The sequence below is a fragment of the Canis lupus genome, chromosome 5, assembly GCF_048164855.1.
Source record: "Canis lupus baileyi chromosome 5, mCanLup2.hap1, whole genome shotgun sequence".
Taxonomy (NCBI): Eukaryota; Metazoa; Chordata; class Mammalia; order Carnivora; family Canidae; genus Canis; species Canis lupus.
The window spans coordinates 53359208-53372922 of NC_132842.1; positions in this window are offsets into that span (position 1 = coordinate 53359208).

Here is a 13715-nt window from a genome sequence, read left to right on the forward strand (position 1 = left end):
TTTTCCCATGTTGGTTTAGTGGTCCTATTTAATAAACTGAAAATTGTAGGTGCTTGGATGGCCCACTCCTTTGTATGGATTTGGGTAGGGTTTAGGTTGCAATGTGGAATTCATTTGCTGTTGGCATATAGAGGATGTGAAAGTAGATCTATTCAAGACAGACAAAAGGACCAGTAAGCCTCAGAGGAGGACTTGCTGGTTTGTGGCAGAGGAACATAAGGAGAGGCCAACAGGGCGAGCAACGAAATGGTGGATTTTGCAGGCTCATGCCAGGCCTAGGGATTCAGAGTCGAGTGTGCCCCAATGGTGGTGTCTTGGAGTCAGAAGGGGAGGAGAAGAAGGAGAGGAAGCTCTCCTCAGATTTCAGACTTCTAGACATTTTGTGAAATATTCGTTCTAGTGAAATATCTTCAGAGTTTTAAAAATACAGCCCTATAAAAATGATAATTTAAACAATGCTTCTCTATGAATTACTTGGAGGGCTATCACTGCGAGCTTCATGTGACTGGACACACATCCTATTTCCAAATTATCTCTGGTCTGATATGAACATCCACATTGTACATTTGTGGCAACCTTCCACAGAATAGATTTCTTATGTGACAGAGCATGACATAATCACTTTCATTTCAGTTTTTCTATCCATCATAACTGAGTAGCATTGGTCACTCATACGTGCTGGGAGGAGTGACCTATGTGGATATTGTTAAGTCTCATTAAAATGTTTTAGTTAGCATTCATGGAGGGAAGGATCAACATTATCATCATTAGGGCAGCCCCAGTGGCACAGCGGTTTAGCGCCCCCTGCAGCCTGGGGCGTGATCCTGGAGACCCTGGATCAAGTCCCACGTCAGGCTCTCTGTATGATGCCTGCTTCTCCCTCTGCCTGTGTCTCTGCCTCTCTCTCTCTCTCTCTCTCTCTCTCTCTGAATAAATAAATAAAATCTTAAAAACAAAACAAAAACAAAAACAAAAAACCATTAGCATCATTATGATGTTGGACATCACTCCACCTTCTTCCCTTATTTTAAATGGTCACAGGGTGAGAGTACAGTGGGGTAGGCCAGATGGTCTCTAAAATATTTCCCTTTTTATTTTTTATTTATTTATTTGTATATTTTTTATTGGAGTTTGATTTGCCAACATATAGTATAACACCCCGTGCTCATCCCGTCAAGTGCCCCCCAGTGCCCGTCACCCAGTTACCCCGTCCCCCTGCCCACCTCCCCTTCCACTACCCCTTGTTCGTTTCCCAGAGTTAGGAGTCTCTCATGTTCTGTCTCCTCTGATATTTCCCACTCATTTTCTCTCCTTTCGCCTTTAATCCCTTTCACTATTTTTAATATTCCCCATACGAGTGAAACCATATAATGTTTGTCCTTCTCTGGTTGAGTTATTTCACTCAGCATGATACTCTCCAGTTTCATCCACGTTGAAGTAAATGGTGATTATTCATCGTTTCTAATAGCTGAGTAATATTCCATTGTATATATAGACCACATCTTCTTTATCCATTCATCTTTCAATGGACACCGAGGCTCCTTCCACAGTTTGGCTGTTGTGGACATTTCCCTTTTTATTTTATTTTATTTTATTTTATTTTATTTTATTTTTTTTCATTTCCCTTTTTAAATGTCAGACAACATGACCATAAGCTAGGATGGTATTCAGGATTGAGTTTGTGCTAAAAGATAAACTGAGGCATATTAAAATGTTTGCTTGAGTAAATAGGGGTTCTGATTGGGCAGAAATGACACTAGAGTAGTTAGGAGACAGAGGGCAAGACTTTCAAAGAGAAGACTGGGAAGCAAGCAAAGGAATGATTCAACTGGCTGTGGCTTAAGCAGTTGCCTAGCTTGGGAATCTTCATTGGCTGTTTGTGATTGCTTGTCCTTAGGTTTCAGTTTCTTAACCTTGAGGCGGCATTGATGGGCTTAGGTTTTGGTTTGCTTACTAAGCTACTAAGGCATTAAAGCCACCTCAGTCTAATGGCTTCCTTGTTTAATTAATTTAACATATGTGACCAGAATAAGTTGTATAAAGTTCTCAGGTTAGAGTTCGTGTTTGTTTGGTTTGTATTAGGAGAGCTAGGCCATTTGTAGCACCGCCTCAAAAAACTCTACTGAATTCCAGGAAGATCATTATTACATGTTTAAAACTTCTTAGAGCTAGAATACATTTATAGGCTGAATACAGTAGAGCTGTTTAGAGAACACAGGGAGGCCTTGTATTATCTATCAGTGCATAAGATATATTCTTATTTTGCAGGATTTAGGTCATGGTGTACTTTAGATGATGCCAGAGCTTATGGTTTCCATTCTGTTGTTTTCCCATGTGTTATAAGATGATCTTTTGTCCAGAATCTGGCATCCAGGACTCATGAATGGGGTGTCTTTCCTGAAATGGTCCCATTCTCACCCCTTGTAGGAAATAAAACTTTTGCAGAGAAATTCTTAAGGAATGTTGCAGGTCCCCACTGTTGCAGTTTTATCTCTTTTCCTGGTCTTTAAGTCAGTCTCTAAGAACCGTCCTGCTGTTGACCACTGTTGTATACCATGGGACTTCATGGGGGAACTCTGGGAAAAGGAGAACCTCGCGGACTCCACCTGGATGGCCCTTTCCAGGGACCAGAATCCCACCTCTTACATCAGTATATTAATCTTCTCCACAGAAAGATCATCTGCTGCTCTTATATTGGGTACATAATGAATTTCTTCATTGGATGTCTGCAATTTTAACTTTGTAGCCTGGCTTTCTTTCTGTGTGTTTCCTCTGGGCACTTTTGTTTTGGAACATGGCTGCACTTACCAAGGGTCATAAGATGTAGCTGATGAACTCTGATTTCCTGATGCTTAGCTACCGAGTTCCCCCAAAATTCATTCCTTGTGAATTTAGTAAAACATTTCCCAGAATATTCCAATATTATCCTTTTTTTTTTTTCCCCTCTTGATTGATCTTGCTATGGCTATAAATTTTTTTTTTTCTTGTCAAGTATCTATTTTCTACCTCAGTATCTGCTCCTATTTTGTCTGGAAAATAGTTGGCTAGTTTTAATTTGTTAGGGATCTGCTTCACCCTGGTACCAGGAGATTACAGTAGCTAATGATAACTAAGAGGTAATAATAAAGCATTTATTAAACATCCCTGTGGACAAGGTATTGTGTCATGCACTTTACACAGATCATCTATAATCTTTAATGCTAGGTATTATTCAGCGATTTTGCTGTGAAGATGTAAAAGTTCAGAAAGGTCACGTGCCTTGCCTTGGGCCATACAACTACCATTGGCTGACCAGGAATTTGGAAGCAGCTGATTGCCAAGCCCTTGAGCTTTCCATTATACCATACTGTCTTTTCACAAGGACTTGAGGGTTTTTGTTTGAGTTAAAGGATTTGATTTCTCCTGTCTCCAGCGTTTTCCTGTCCTTCCAGTCTCACTCATTTGCTCCTCATGTCTTCTCCATTTTCTGTCAGAACATAATCCTCCTATTTAAAAATTTTTTTTTTTTTAATTTTTATTCAGAGAGAGAGAGGCAGACACAGGCGGAGGGAGAAGCAGGCTCCATGCAGAGAGCCTGATGTGGTGGATCCGGGTCTCCAGGATCACGCCCTGGACTACAGGCAGCGCTAAACCGCTAAGCTACCCGGGCTGCCCTAATCCTCCTATTGTAAACCTCCATCAAACACAAATTCCTCTTCAAAGCTGAAACTCAGTAAAACCTACCCAGTTTTGATTAACCTGTCCCATTGCAGGTGTTCTGGTTATCCCTTGTCTCTGGACAAGGTCTGAGAGCACAATTTCATCCTTAAATATAGTACTTAATTAATAAATAATTATTAACTTAAAAAATTTTAATTCCAGTATAGTTAACATACAGTGTTATGTTACTTTCATATGTACAACATAGGGATTCAGCAATTCTGTACATTACTCAGTGCTCATCAGGGTAAGTGTACTCTTCATGCCCTTCACCTGTTTTCACCAGCCCCCACCCACCTCCCCTGTGGCAACCATCAGTTTGTTCTCTTTAGTTAAGAGTCTGGTTTTTGGTTTGTCTCTCAAATTTTACGTATGAGTGAAATTATACATACTGTCTTTTTCTGACTTATTTCACCTAACATTAGATCCTCTAGATCTATTTATGTTGTTGCAGATCTTAAGATTTCATTCTTTTTATGGCTGGGTACTATTACATTGTGTGTGTGTGTGTGCGTGTATAATATATCTTTATTCATTCATCTCTCAGTGAATTTGTATTTTTGTATTCTTTGGGTAAATATCCAGTAGTGGAATAACTGAGTCATATGATAATTCAATTTTTTATTTCTTGAGGAACCCTCATACTGTTTTCCACAGTGGCTACACCACTTTGCATTCCCAACCAATGGTGCAAGAGAAGTTTTTTTCCCCTCTACATCCTTACCAACATTTGCTGTTTCTTTTGTTTTTGAAAACACTAACTTTTAAAAACAGGAGTTACATGGTTTTTAATGATTTCTAGCTAATAATCAAAAAATACAAGGCAGCTTAAAATAGCATATGTAACACTGTGCTAGATCTTTTATGTACATTAATACTTTTTCCCTATTAAAAAAAAACCTATGAGATAAAAGAAAAAACCCTATGAGATAAGGATTATTTTTTTTCCAAGTTCAAATACTGAGAAGGGAGCAGGCTCAATCAAATTAATGCCTCCTTTCTCTAATAACCAAGCTCTTTCTCCCACACTTACCTACCTCTTTACTGAATTGTTTACAATATTTATTGCTGTATACCTCTGTTATATTAGTGTTTGGAGATTAGCATTAATATTAGAATTTGCTCTGTGTTTCCTGGTAGAAGAGAAATTTAGATAAATAGATATATGGGCAGACGTAGGAAGATTGGCACAGATTGAAAGGAGAAAAGCTTATGTTAATAAGATATACATATTCTTAAACATTTAAACAAAAATTTTAAATGATAAATTTGACAGTTTTTCACTACAAATTGTAATTCAATGAAAAATAGTTGAAGTTGCTGTAATTGAATTCCAAAATGTTTTTAAATGTTTTGAAAGTGGATTATTTCAAACACTGAATCCAGTCTCCCCACCTCTGCCCCCTCGATAACAGGTCCTACATGCCATTCTGAAGGTGATCTCATTCATTGCAGAAAAACCCAGTGATCAAAAGGCCCCTTCTCTGTGTGTACGATACAGTAATCCTCCTCTCTCTATTCCATTGTTCGTGTCGGTGTATTTTTTGTCTCCACCTTTGTATTATAGACTCCTTGGGAGTGAAGACTCCCCTCTTCTTAATCTCTCCTGTCTTTTCAGGAAACTGATCAGGATCAGGCCCCCCTGTAAGCTCACAGATTAGTGGCAGACAATCACACGTGTTTTGAGGCCATGGAAAGAGACATTCATGAGTAAACAGGGGAAATAAGGCAACATGGGTGCCTGGTGGGAGAGACTGGTTGTGTAAGAGCATAACCAGCTCTGTAGTCTCACTGTCTGCATGCAGGACCTCTTGTTTGTAGTTTGGTAACCTCAGCTATGGAGATCCCAGCACTTAATGTCCTTACCCCTCCCTCCATCACAGATGGGGACACAGGTGGGGTCACAAGGCATCAGTGATCTGCCATGATATCAGGTTGGGGTGGATGTGCAGGCAGATATTTGTTTTTAAACAACCAGACAGGCTGTCTCCTGAGATCTGACCAAAACTGGAACTTGGAGGAGATTCAGCTGGCTTTGGTTCAGACCAGACAAAGTAAAACAATGCTAACAGCCAGGGGAAGGAGTCTCAAGACCCTGCCGGAAATGCTTACTCACCTTCAGCCTGATGTCCCTTAAGTCTAAGCATAAGTATGCCAGTAGCCTTTGAGTCCTTGTGCATTCCCTCACTGCACAGAACCATGGATCCTCTTTCTTCTATGGGGTGGGATAATGGTTGCAAATTTATAAATAATAACATTAAGTGATACTGTAGCTATGTTGTTAGAAATGACAGAAGCATATTCACTATATGGAAGATTCTTAGGTTATGGGAAATAGTCTCAACTTCTTAAATCCTAACACTGCTCTTTATTGAGTATTAACCATGACCAGAATGTTAGGCACATATAATTATGTGGACTCAGGTGGGTGAAGAAGGTAATGTCTCTAAGAAGAAAATAAAGTGGAGTGGAGAACTGTCAAGGATGTTGTCCATATTTGTTAATACTTTGGAAGCAGGTGGTCTGCTAAGTCTAGTGACAGCCCACCATGGCACCTTCGGACCTGATGCCTCATTGCATGGGCTTTATACAGTGCCCTTTTGGGTCAGGGCATAAGAGGTAGCTTGAAGCATAGCCGCCACGCTAATTTCATGGCTTTCGGTCTCTCTGTCTTTCACTCTCACGCACACACACGCATACGCGCATGCGTGCACACACACACACATTTTTATGAGGCAGGGCAAGATGGAACGCAAAATGTGGTTTAACTTTCAGAACTTTAAATGAGAGCCACTTTGTTAGTGAAAAGCAAACAAACTGGCCACAGGGTCAGCATGCTCTGGAATGCAGAATTGTTTGTCGCCAGTCAAACAGCCGCCTGATGTTGGGTTTACATAATGTTTCAGCAAACTGAAACAATGAGGACATTTACCATTAACTCTAGGCCTGAACCATAAAATCAGAATAGGGAAGATCAGGGTCACTAACTCTGATCCTTAAGACCTTAAATGCACAGCTTTACCCAGGGCAAAATAGCTACTTAGACCAAGTCGTACAAATTTATTAAATGCCTAATATTTTGCCAAAGACTCTGTGGATAGGAAGATGCAAAGGTGAAGCCCTTTCAGAAGGCATGTGTTCCAGGACTGCAGTGAGATCTAGCTGGCAGGCAGAAAACTAGTAATGGTAGGGTGCCACTGTTAAAGTGATTTTCTTTTTAGCCAAAATGCCCTGTGTGAGTATAAACAGAAGAGAGTGTTAAGTTCACCTATGGAACAGTCAGAAAAGTTTTCCAGGGGAGATAGCATTTTAATTGAAACTTCAAAGAAGAGTAGTTTGCCAGGACAACAAACTAGAAGTGATGGGGTCGGCATGGTGGGTGTAAAGATAAATAAGTGTATGGTGTGAGGAGCATGGACATTCCAGAAACTACTAAAAATAACTTAGTGGTATCATATGTGAGGTGGAGAGTGGCAGGAGATGGAGGTAGGAGAGTGGTAGTCTGAATAAGAAGGGTCTTATGTGTGCATCAGGCTAAGTGCTTACATTTAATCCTGGGCAAGGAGGAATGCCAGTGAAATATTTTGAGCTGAGGTAATGATTTTGCCATGTTTGTGTCATAGATCAGTGCAATGGCCTCAAGGAGGACAAGTGGGAGGTTGGGTGACTGGAACAGGTGAAGCAGTCCTCTGGAGGTGGGGGCAGGCAAGTTTGCTGTGGATGCTCTGACTGGAATACACTGAGGAGTTGTTAGGCCCAGGTGAATTGTTAGAGACCTGCACATAGCCACGGGATTCACTAGGGGAACAGTGCGACAACAGGAATGATATGTATGGTCAGTCCTAGCTCTGAGCGAATGCCGGGGCTCAGGAATCGCTGTGCATGGCCCGAGAGCCTTGCCTGACTTCTGAGAGCCATTCTGAATTCTGGGCTGTGGGTTCAGCACTGCCCTGGGGCATCAGGGATTGGAGATCCAGGCTGTGTCAGCTTCAAGCAGGTCCTGCTTGCTCTGCCAGTGTCGGGAGCATAGCAGTGGGTCTTAATAAATACTTGTTGATTGAGTAGAGCCCCACACTATATAGGAGCAGGGATGCAGCAATGAGCATATCACACAAAGATCCAGTCTTGGAGAAGGGTATATTCCAGGTGGAGAGAAAAGTGATCAGCAAAAAAACAATGCCTAGAAAGTTAGATGGTGAAATACACTGTGAAGAAAAAACAAGGTAGAGAAAGCAGTTTGCAGTTTTAATTAAGAAGTTCAAGATATGGGACACCTGGGTGGCTCAGCGGTTTAGCGCCTGCCTCTGGCCCAGGGCTTGATCCTGGGGTACCGGGATCAAGTCCCACATTGAGCTCCCTGCATGGAGCCTGCTTCTCCCTCTGTCTGTGTCTCTGCCTCTCTCTGTGTCTCTCATGAATAAATAAATAAAATCTTAAAAAAAAAAAAAGATGTTCAATATAGATTTTTCTGAGCAAAGACCTGCAGGAGGTTGGAGGCACCCATTTAGATATGTGGGAGAAAAGCATTCCAATAAGGGAAGAAGCAGGCCCCAGATGTTGAGTTGGGCATGTTGTTAGCATGTAGGGAGAAGCAGAGAGGCCAGCGTGGCCACAGTGAAGTGACCAATGGTGAAGTGTAGTGGAAGAATGGAGCTGGGAGTTAGTCCTCCACTCTGAGTGTGATGGGAAGTCCAGTTTGCTGTCCCTACTAGACATAGGCTGGACACATGCAAAAGTCATTGCATTGAAATAAGAGGTAGGAAGACTGCTCTGTATTAAAGGGGCCTAAAGAGTATAGGATGAGGAGGGAGATGGGAATGTGGGCTAATACTAAATATTACGGAATTAGTTTGCTTAGATGTGATTATTTCTATCAATAGGAGAATATATAGGAGAATGTCATTCTGAGAAGCATGCTGAAATATTTAGGGGTGAATTATCATGATATCAGGAACTTATTTTCAAACGATTTCAAAGCAAACATAAATACATGCACCCCCCCCCCCCACACACACACAATGGAGTGGATACACACACAGATAATGCCAAAACATAAAGTTGTATCTGTGTGGCGGGTATACAGATACTGCTTATACAAGTCTGTCCGCTTTCATTTTAGAGAATTTTCATATTGAAAAGTTGGGAAAACCCCTTTCTGCTATTGTCCATTTTTCTTGGCCCCGTTTTTGGTTGCAGTTACTTATTCTCATGAGGTTCTACCCAGCCCTGTAGGCAGTTTATTTACTTTGGATCAGAAATGTTTACCTCTGGAGACTTAGAGGAGACACAGAGCATAGGGGTTTGGATGGCATGTTGTGTGGGTGGTGTTCCAAACCCTTTTTGGCTAATGAGCCTGAAAAGAACAGGACTGTGAGTGGAAGGATGGTGTATGCCTCACAATTTTAAAAGACACTTCTAGGCAAGGGGAGGGCAAAGAAGAAACGCAGCCTTGGAGAGGCTAATTGTTCTCTGGAGTGTGTGCTTTTCCCTGATGTCTGAGGTTCTGAATTATTCCACCATTTACTTGCTCTGTGGCTTGACGAAAGGGTGAAGTGATTTAGAAACTCGGCAGTCATCTCGAAAGTCTGTTTCCAGTCAGGCGCTTACCAGGCTCTGTCAGGGGATTGGGCTCTGGTATATTAAATCCCAGATTTAATTCAGGGGCCAATATGTCTGTGAATATTAGAGAAGCTCAACTGCCCTTTGCAAGGGTCACATCAATTCTATATGGTATTTTCCACGTGAAAGCAAGAAGTAGTGCATCCAGTAAGCTGGGATTAGCACATTGGATCTCCTGATAAAATTTCAGCATATGGTTAGGATGTGAACTTTATACACACACACCCTCTGTCAGCCACACAAGATAAAAATAAAAAATAAGTCTGGAAAATAACTTAGATCTCAGAGAAAAGAAGAATGTAGGTGATAATATATAAAGGACTTACTAAAAATCAAGTTGTTTGAGGCCTTTTATTTGGTTTAAAAAAGTCTTTGCTGTAGGAATAATCATTTCAAGCTGTGGGGGGAGGAGTAGAAAAATGGTTGCAAATTGTAGTTTTGCCTATTGTTAGTAGTGTAATAATAATAATACTAGTAACTCTAATGGCAGCTATCATTTACTGAGCGCTTACTATGTGCCATTAATAGTATGTACTTTTTACATTTAACTGATTGAATCTTCATGACAGCCCTATGAGATAACTACTATTATTACTCTAATTTTTAGAAAGCTGAGATCCAGAGAAGTTAAATAACTTGTGTGAGATCACGTGATTAGTTATTACCAGAGAAAGTACTCAAATGGTCTTTTGAGGTAAGCTAAATAAAACTCTCTTATTTTTCTAGAGTCCCGTTTATATTTTCTGCTCTCTCCTTGGCAAGTCTTCTCCGATCCCTCTGTAGGATTAGAATATGTTGAAAATGTTGGTCTCACACATTCCTAGCAAGCCAGGTCTTGAGAGGAGTGGTTCCAAATATGTGACTCTGGACCTCTGGGGCATCGATAATTTACTGTTATCACTAGTGGTAGTTTGATGTGTGCCATGTGTTCCACTATATGCTTTGTATGTTTTATTTCAGTATTAAAAAATACCTTTATGATCTGTTAAAAAAGTAATGTTGTAAGATAGGACTAAGTTATACCTATATATCTGGAATAAAAGTTTCACAAAACTTTTTTACTATATGTAATACACTTTGGTATTTCCCATTTTATTCATTTTAAAAATGCTGGTTGTGACATGCTAATGGATTTTATGTCTTGCTTAATGATTTATGACTCATTTTGTAGAAAAACACTTTGACTCATTTTACTTTTCATAATAATCTTCTGAAGTCAATATAATTTTAACACCCATCTTACAGATGAGAAAACTGAGTTCATTTGTTCAAGGTTATAGGAAGAGGTCAAAGTCTATACCTTATCCTTGAGATTATATGTTTTTTTTCAAAATTGATGTCAATGTGTTAAAACACAGCTGTCTAAATTCTTATTGCTTAATGCATTGTTTGTAGCCTGAATACATGGTCTTGTACATATGGAAATATGGGTACTGTTCTAGATCTAATATGTGAAGATGGGATTGTGATTTATCAAACACAAATATTTCTAAATAAAGTTGTGGTAGCTTTTAGTTATTTTACCTGTTTTCAATTATTCACTTAAAAAATTACAACTTCTGGGGATCCCTGGGTGGCGCAGCGGTTTGGCGCCTGCCTTTGGCCCAGGGCGTGGTCCTGGAGACCTGGGATCGAATCCCACATCGGGCTCCTGGTGCATGGAGCCTGCTTCTCCCTCTGCCTGTGTCTCTGCCTCTCTCTCTCTGTGTGACTATCATAAATAAATAAAAATTAAAAAAAATACAACTTTTATCCTATGGAGATCTGAGGAGTTCTTTGAAATTAAGAGTTGTTTTTTCCCAGGGAAAGGATTGAAACACAGAAGCCACACATTCAGAAGTGTGGATAGCAGTCTCAACTGGGGATTTGTGAATTACATCTTCAGTCTTATCGGCCCCCGGTGTAACTTTAGTGTATGCATCAATTATTAGTAGGCAATAGACCATAGCAATATTAGAAGTGCATAAGAGTTTGTCACCAATAGAAATTACCGGTACTTCATATTGCCTCACAATGTTGCAGATATTTCAAAATATAAGTTGTGCTTATCACTACATTGAAATTATGCTAGTTATCAGAGTCACCAGTCCTGATATTTGAAACACTGATAGAGAAGCAAACACATGTTTTAGTTTATCACAAAAGCTGTTGTTGATATTTTGGTAATTGCATTTCATTATAATTTTATGCTTCCAAATACATTAGAAAATAGAAATAGGAAAGGGTCTATAGGTCTTACCAGGCTGCCAGTGTGGGCTACGGCTCTGAAATAAATGAAGACCTTGGCTATAGATGGGGTAGGGGTTTCAACACAAGCTGATGGTCTCTGGATGCCTCTTTAGAACGGAGTCCTTATTTCTAGCCACTCAACATCAACATCATTTACTGTCCCAGTTTGACAAAGGGAGAAATGGGGCATTTGCTCATTCTAGGCAATGTGGAAACTGAGGCACAGCAAATTCTTTGGTCCTTTAAGTTTTTTTTCTCTTGTCTGAGTCTGTCCCATCATGTTCAATTTCCTGTCTTTGCCGCCTTCTTCATTGATAGGACTCTGCATCTTGTATTTGGCACACAGATTCATAGAAGGAGTGTTAGAACTACTCTGCTGTTTTGCTGAATTTAAGTTGAGGAAGTCAGCTTTACCAGATGCTCATTGTTTATGGTGGCTGATTTTCTTGTCACTAGGGTGGGAAAAACCTACATTTCTGGACTGAGTCCTGGCACTAGTCTTCCTGAATATTCATTTTGCTTTGCAGAAGCTAAGGGCCAGGGAAATGACCAGTGGTTTAAATTATTTCTAGGCCTGCGTTACAGTGCTGTGAACATTAAATAATAAATAACAGACTTACACTCTCACAAAAGTCTCTGCTTTGATGAAGGCTTGCAGTGGTTTTCGTTCAGTCTTGTGTTAAATTTAGCCATAATGTTCTGTATATTTACAGAAAAATAAGTTATTGTGTGTTCTATGAATTGACATGTTTGACGGAGCTAAATTATTTTAATCTTGGGATCATCAGGATACATAGAGTTTAATTTACTGCTGAAATTCCTTTGAGATGATATAAACTCCCTTCCATGGTGTTATCGGAGTTATCTTTCTCCTTAAAAACAAACTGAATAACTCCATTCCTTTTTTATAATCTTAACATGTTCCCTCTGTTGTCCATGGAATGGAGTTCAAGGTGTGTAAGAAGGGACATAGGATTTCATGGTCTGGGCCCTGCTGTCTCTTTATGGATGACCCTTTTCCCATGTGTTACCTAGGTCTTATCCTTTCTAAAGTCCTTGTATTTTCCTGTACTCATTCTGACTTCAATTAACTGTGAGTCTACATAGATGATTTATTCTCTTATTCTGTTCTACTTCCTGAAAAACTCATGTTAGTCCTTTCAAATCTCTTGGGCATCACCCGCTTTCTGAAGACTTCCTTTCTTTAAAAATTTTTGTTTTAGGGGCACCTGGGTGGCTCAGTGGTTGAGCCTTTGGCTTGGGCTGTGATCCTGGGGTCTTGGGATCGAGTCCTGCATCAGGCTCCCCACAGGGAGCCTGCTTCTCCCTCTGCCTCTCTTTCTCTCTCTGAGTCTCTCATGAATAAATAAATGCAATCTTTAAAAAATTTTCATTTTAATTCCAGTATAGTGTGATATTTGTTTCAGGTGTACAGTATAGTGAATCAACAGTTCCATGTATCACCCAGTGCTCATCAGAATAAGTGCATTCCTTAATCCTCAAGAAGACTTCCTTTGTATTGACCTCCATTCATTGCTCCCCATCCAATAGAAGTTGGAGGATAGTTGTATAGTAACTGGTGTTATTGATCTGAAAGCATTAAGATGACTTATTTTCAGAATTATATCCTCCTTTAAGGTGGGATTCTTGAACACAAGGACAGTGTCTTCATCTCTTTATTTCTGGTGTCTAGCATGAGACAGGTGCTCTTCTGATTTTGCCTGAAGGAATATTGTGATCATGCTGACTTACTTAGTGGTGTGTTAAGAGGATGGGGTAGTAAAATTTAAGCATTATATATTGTGTGGGTCATTTCTTGTGCTCTTACATCCTCTTAGCCTACTTTTTAAAGAGGTTTATTTATTTGAGAGAGTGAGTGCGAGGGGTCAGGAGTAGCAAAGGGAGAAGGAGAGAGAGTGTCTTACACAGATTCCATGCTGAGCGTGGAGCCTGATGTGGGACTTGATCTCATGACCCTGAGATCATGACCTGAAACCAAGGGTCCTATGCTTAACCAACTCTGCCACCCAGGCATCCCTGCCTACCTTTTGACTCTAGTCATTGTTATAGCAACCATATGCACTTGTGACCCAACAGCTCCTTGTCTCACCTGCACCACCTAACTTGCTTCTTGACCTGGGGCTTTTCTCATGCTTCTGCTTGTGGAG